This window comes from Podarcis muralis, chromosome 7 (genome assembly GCF_964188315.1).
Source record: "Podarcis muralis chromosome 7, rPodMur119.hap1.1, whole genome shotgun sequence".
NCBI lineage: Eukaryota > Metazoa > Chordata > Lepidosauria > Squamata > Lacertidae > Podarcis > Podarcis muralis.
In genome coordinates this window covers 22,866,289-22,873,363 of record NC_135661.1, presented here as the reverse complement: position 1 = coordinate 22,873,363, position 7,075 = coordinate 22,866,289, and positions in this window count along the sequence as shown.

Here is a 7,075-nt window from a genome sequence, read left to right as displayed (position 1 = left end):
TGGACCATAAAGAAGGCTGATTGCCGAAGAATTGATGCTTTTGAATTATGGTGCTGGAGGAGACTCTTGAAACCTCTCCATTCTTAAGGAAATCAGCCCTGAGTGCTCACTGGAAGGACTGATCGTGAAGCTGAGGCTCCAATACTTTGGCCACCTCATGAGAAGAGAAGACTCCCTGGAAAAGACCCTGATGTTGAGAAAGATGGAGGGCACAAGGAGAAGGGGACGACAGAGGACGAGATGGTTGGACAGTGTTCTCGAGGCTACCAGCATGAGTTTGAGCAGACTGCGGGAGGCAGTGGAAGACAGAAGTGCCTGGCGTGCTCTGGTCCATGGGGTCACGAAGAGTCGGACACGACTAAACGACTAAACAACAACAAATACATTGATACCACTTTAAACAGTCATGGCTTCGCCCCCCAAAAATTCTGGAAGCTGTCATTGTTCAGGGTGCTGAGGGTTATTAGGAGACACCCTAACAAACCACAGCTCCCAGAATCCTTTGGGGGAAGCCATGACTGTTCAAAGTGGCATAGTGTATGGTGTGAATGTGGCCTACAGCTCACTTCATTCTTCAACAAGCAGCCCATTTGCCACTTCTTGACTAACAACCTGTAGGCTGAGCTGGTCCCAAGGCTGTTATGGGGCATACTTGCTTTGACCCCTATCTGCGAAGTGTGTGAGGAAGTGGAGAAGATTATACTTGAAGTGATCTTCATTATCCTTGGTTTTTATCCCCCCTGCTTCCAAAAAGGTGGCATAGGTAGCTCCCATTTGTCCTTCCGTATGTTGTAGGGGCTCCAGCGAGCACATCTAGTGGCCATCATCTGGAAGCCCACAAATGCCCCATTCCCGCACTGACTTTCTCAAAGTTTAAAACATTAGTAACTGCCCTTCTGTCTCCAGGTCACGCTGTTTAGCAATAAAATTATAGTACATGTCATACATCAACAAAACTTCCAGCCACTTGGCATGCATTGGGTAGTATGTTTGATACAATCCAATTAAATGATGATTGAGATGAAAGGCTAAGTGAAAGTTGGATGGCTTAAACTTGCAATTAATATCTGCTCTCAAAAATGGATGATTTGTCCCACCATGTTTGAGTTGGCCATCAGGATCTCATTGTCTTGACTCTCTGCCCTAGTCTTGAGAAATACAGTATTTAGAAGCCACTAGATGTGTTTGATGCGGGTGGCGCTGTGGTCTAAACCACAGAGCCTAGGGCCTGCCGATCAGAAGGTCGGCGGTTCAATCCCAGCGTTGGGGTGAGCTCCCGTTGCTCGGTCCCTGCTGCCAACCTAGCAGTTCGAAAGCACATCAAAGTGCAAGTAGATAAATAGGTACCGCTCCGGTGGGAAGGTAAACAGTGTTTCCGTGCACTGCTCTGGATCGCCAGAAGCGGCTTAGTCATGCTGGCCACATGCCCCGGAAGCTGTACGCCGGCTCCCTCGGCCACTAAAGCGAGATGAGCGCCGCAACCCCAGAGTCCGTGACTGGACCTAACGGTCAGGGGTCCCTTTACCTTTACCTTTAGATGTGTTGGGGGCAGGAATAGCAGGCCTTTTTTTTAGGTAGTCCCACACTGGGAGGGGAAAATTGCATCTTGATGGCTCTTATTGCCAGGCTTGCAGTTTTAGCATCATTAAAAAAACAAAAACAGTCCCTCACTTTATGCACTGACTGGGTTGTGTTAAACAGGCTTTATGAAGAGTCACTGACCCAGACCTTTTCTGTGTGCCTGCAGCTCCAAGCCCTGGCTTGCAGACATCCACCCCAAAGCTAAATGCTGGTACTGTACATCTCTAGCAAAACACAGCTGCTGTTCCCAACAATTTTATTTAGGTTTCTGAACAACCTTGCAGCATTATGCTCCCAAGGTGCATTAAATATAAATTTGACACAAATGACATTTAAATATTAAAACGACAGCCCGTGAGCAATACTGTCAGTTAAATGCTGCAGCAGATAAAATTGCAAACACAGAAATAGGTAGTTGCACAGCTGATGAAACTATGGCACGGTGAATTAAGGCAAAAGTTAATTGGATGGATTCTTAGTGCCCTCTGGTGGTCTCTGTGCAGAAATACTTGTGACTGAAACAGTATCTTAAACCTTCACAGACCCAGGACCCACTTTTAACCCAAATATGCCTTTGGGGACCAATTTCTTAATGTGTTATGATACATTTGCATGATCATAGTGCTGTTGCAACCCCCTTGGTGAGGACTGGCGATCAAGGACCAAGTGAATTTACCAAGCAGCTTTTAGTAGTGTTTTCCTGCAAATGAAAAAATTCAGTGGGTGCAATGAGGCACATGAGATCTCTCCCTGGTGGTGCCCATAGAAGCTTCTTGAGTTGAGATCCCCTACTCCATATAATATAATATAATAATAATAATAATAATAATAATAATAATAATAATAATAATAATAATAATAATAATAATTATTATTTATACCCCGCCCATCTGGCTGAGTTTCCCCAGCCACTCTGGGCGGCTTCCAATCAAGTGTTAAAAACAATACAGCATGAAATATTAAAAACCTCCCTAAACAGGGCTGCCTTCAGATGTCTTTTAAAGAGAAGATAGCTGCTTATTTCCTTCACATCTGAAGGGTCACTCCATGTCCTTTTGGTCATGACGTGGTGAGGATGGTTAGAATTTTCTCCCTTGAAAAGTACATAGAAAGTTGGAAGAGTGATGCATACGGTATATCCCCTCTTACAGCTATGTGCTTTTCAAGGCACAGATTAATACTAATGGATCTGAATTTTACCCGCACCCCATGGGGAAAATTTAGTGTGTGCACTCGGCGTTGGCTCAGGAGAATGGTCTTGGGGTGAAAAGCGACCAGAGAGGCTCTGGCTTGAAAACCCAAATGTGCTCGTAAGCCTAATGACCGGGCCACTTGCAATTCCCAGCAATGAGGGGGAACATAGTCATTGTGACTGATAGCTATGCCCTCTATGAATTTGTCTAGTTATCTTTTAAATGCATCTAAGTTGGTGGCCATCACTGCCTCCTGTGCAAGCGAGTTCCATAGTTTAATTAACCTAGGTCCAGTACTGCCAATGGGTCAGTTCTGAGTAGGACTTAGGTGGCTGCAGCCCCAGTGTGTCCAAAACAAACTTAGCTGCTTTGTTGACTGTAGCAGATAAACCATGGCTGCACCTGGGAAAAGGTTTGTTGCAAGAACATCAACCTTCTTTAAAACTTCCTTTCTCAGTATGGGGGGGGGGGTGCTGGGAGAAGAAAGGGAAGCTCCCAGGTGAGAACTGAGAGGGTTCACACCCTTTTGTATGAGTCAAGGGTTAAATTAAGATCTACCTTTGTTATATATATACTGTATTAAAAAATCCCTTTCTCCAGCAAGATGTTTCAATACTTGGGAGAACCATTGCAATTATGTTCAGCCACTCTGCCCTCTTGTGGAAAAAGGAGGCACATCTGTTGAGGACAGCTGCTCTGCTACTTCAACCATTTTGGGGGCAAAACACTGCCAGGGACGGTCATTACTTCTCAACATTCATTGGTACTTTTGCAATAAAGCATTTGGCACTTCTGCAAGAAAGGAGGGAAACTAGTCTCACGGCTCACTCCCCAGTCTACAATTGCAGTTAATCAGGACTAGGAGGATGTTCCCGGTTCAATTTCCATGGAAGGTGAGAAAGACCCTTTCCAGAAACCCTGGAAAGCTGCTGCCTATCAGTGCAGACAATATTATTGTTCTCATTGATTTATTAGTTGCCTTCTAAACCACTGTCTCAAGGCAATTTTTACATATGACAATTAAGAACAACAAATGCATTGAGAACAAGACTAAAAAGTGAACATTTTGGGTAAAGGCCCTTTACCCAGCTGGGAAAGGCTGTCAGAACAAAAAAAATGTCTTTTTCTGTTTCTGGAAAAAGTTAAAAGCATTTGCTTTGACTGCAGAAGGCCCTGGGTTCAATCCCCAGCATCTCCTGTTAAGGCTGAGAATATATTCCCTGTTTGAAATATTGGAGAAGCTGCTGTCAGTCAGTGTAGAAAATACTGAGCTGTCTGGACCAATGTTCTGACTTTGTATAAGGCAGATTCGTATGCTCCTATTTAAACCAGCCCTTTACTGAAAGACACAAAGGACTAGAAGCCTACTTTATTTTTGCAGGAAATACCATAGCTCTGTTATGTACTCAAGTTCTCACCCTGGGCCAGCAGGGGGATACTGTAGATAGTTTTCACTCAAGTCCGCATATGCAAATAAGGAATTGAAAGTGACGTTCAGTGATTGGATAGTTACAGAAAGTTGTTACTGTTGCTTTATAGTTGAGCTCTATATAAGCAGGTTGGCGGAACCCTTCAGTTCAGTTCTGTTCTGGCCTGTGAATAAACAAGAGCTGTCTGAAGAATCGCTGTGTCGTCTGATATGTTCACCCACAACTTAACAGCTCAATGGTAGAGCATCTACATTGCATGCAGAAAATCCCAGCTTCAATCCGTGGCATCTTCAGCTATGGCTGGGAATATTCCCTGCCTGAAACCCTGGAGTGAGGCTGCCAGTCAGTGTAAACAATACTGAGCTAGATGGACCAATGGGTCTGGCTAGGTAGAAGGCAGTACCTGTGTGGAGGGAGATTCCAAGCCAGGAACACCATCACTGAAAAACATGCCCCAAAATGATCTGGGCTATGTAAAGACATTTTCTTCACAACAAGTCCAGAGCAGAAAAACATTTTTAAAATACATAACAAAACAAATATTAATGTAGCCGCCACTCCCCTCCTGGACTTTTCTGTCTTCAATAGCTACATGATAAACAGGGAAATTAATCCATGGTGCTTTTATCCATTAAATGCGGGGATGAAGTGATGTGTTTCATTTCTGCCTGCCACACGGAAAAAGGAGCCATTCTAAACAGATCTTCCGGTTGGCTGCTGACTCAATTTGCTTTCTCCCCCTTCACCCAAATACCTATTGAATGTGTAGATAAATCAGAGGAGAAAAGGATTGTTATCACAGGTCGGACGGACTCTGCAAACTGTCCCTAGGGTGTGATGGTCATTAACGCGTATTTGTACAAAGCCAGGAGGGGGAAATGGGCATATTTAAAAATGGAGGCTATTGCACTGGAATCTGAATTCATCTTCGCAGTCTTGCATATATGTTATGTATATGGAAGTAGCATGTTGGTCATCTTCAGTCCCTAAGACATACAACATAAAAGGGGGGGGGGGGAGAGGCGTACCTATTCAAATCGTAGGGGAGTGGAGGAAGGTCATCCGTAAAAGCCAATCAGAATATTATACGGTAAGCTAATCACCATATTGACATTTGCCTGTTTAATTAGCCTTTCATTCTGCTTTAACAGCGAGCTGAGGAAAGGCCATGACTCATCCATCATGATAGCAGGCTGAGTTGCAATTTCCTGATTGCAGAATAAATTTTTGTTGCTCTTAAAAAAAAAAGAAAGAAAAAGGGAATGAGTTGGTTTTCTTTATTGTTCCTCTTGGCTGCTGAATGGGGAACTGCAATCGGCAATTTACCTGCTATTACTTATCTGTTCATCTTCTCAAATATACGTGAGCTTAATATAGAAGTACGTAGTAGGTTACGGCTGTAGTTAATAGGAGTTTAGATTACAGAGGAGAATGTTATATACACAGAAATCTGTCTTATACTGTACTGAGTCAGAACATTGGTCCATCTAGCTCAGTATTGCTTACACTAGCCTTCTGTGGCTCAGTGGTAGAGCAGGGGTCAGCAAGCTTTTTCAGCAAGGGGCCGGTCCACTGTCCCTCAGACCTTGTGGGGGGATGGACTATATTTTTTGGGGGGGGGGAAGAAGAAGGAATTCCTATGCCCCACAAATAACCCAGAGATGCATTTTAAATAAAAGGACACATTCTACTCATGTAAAAACACACTGATTCCCAGACCGTCCGCGGGCCGGATTCAGAAGGCGATTGAGCCGGATCCAGCCCCTGGGCCTTAGTTTGCCTAACCATGGTGGTAGAGAATCAGCTTTGCATGCTGAAGTTTCCAGGTTCACTCCCCACCATCTTTGGGTAGCGTTGGGAGAAAACATTGTTCGAAATCCTGGACAGCTGCCACTATTCAGGTGTAGACAATACTGAGCTAAATGGAGCAGTGGTCACATTGGTACCAATGTGCTACGTGATCATGGACTCCTTCCCATGCTATGTAGATGAGGCATGACATCTGGAGGCTTTGCACATGTCCCTTTTGATGTAATCACCCACTATCAGGTTCCTAAGAACCCTGGCCCCTTTAACCTAAGAAAATACATTTCAAATGTGTTGCAAATTGTGTGGAGACCTTTGCAGCACATCAAATTAATGCTATTAGTATTAATATAATAAATAATGTCTACTCTGAGCTTGATCTAAAAGGTTAACCCTATATTTTATTTGAAGCTGAGGATCATTAATTTGTAGCCTCAATAAATTCTAAAAGACTGAGAAGCTATGCATTCTATTTATTTTGTAAAAGATCACACCCGCTTCAAGCTATTTCCTGCCATCCACAGAGCCTTCATTGCTGTTCCCAGGTACAGTATCTGTTGCCTGAAGCGGTTGCTTCACTCTGCCTAATGATAGTACTGGTCCTGATCCGATCCTCCTTTTATAAGAAAATTTGAATAATATGTATTTATTAACTGTGAACATTTTTAGTTTATAAAGTAAAATTTCTATTAGTAAATAAAAGAATGCCTATGATATGCATTTTTTAATATATGTGAATACTTTGCATTTATAAGATGGCATAGAAATGCTATTAATAAAATACACATTTACCCCTACATCATGTACCATGTGTATTTTATTAATTGAGCATTTCACATTGGTGTGCATATGGGCATATATTTACAGAGAGAACCTCCATATATTGGACTATATGGAGCTATATTTTTCTAGTTAAAAGTAACACACACACACACACACACACACACACACACACTAGTGACTAACGAAACAGCTACAGCAAATGGTTGTGGCAAATGTTTCAGTTTCTGCCTTTAAAAATTTAATATATCTATTTGGTTAGCCCCTGTAATAAATATATTGCTT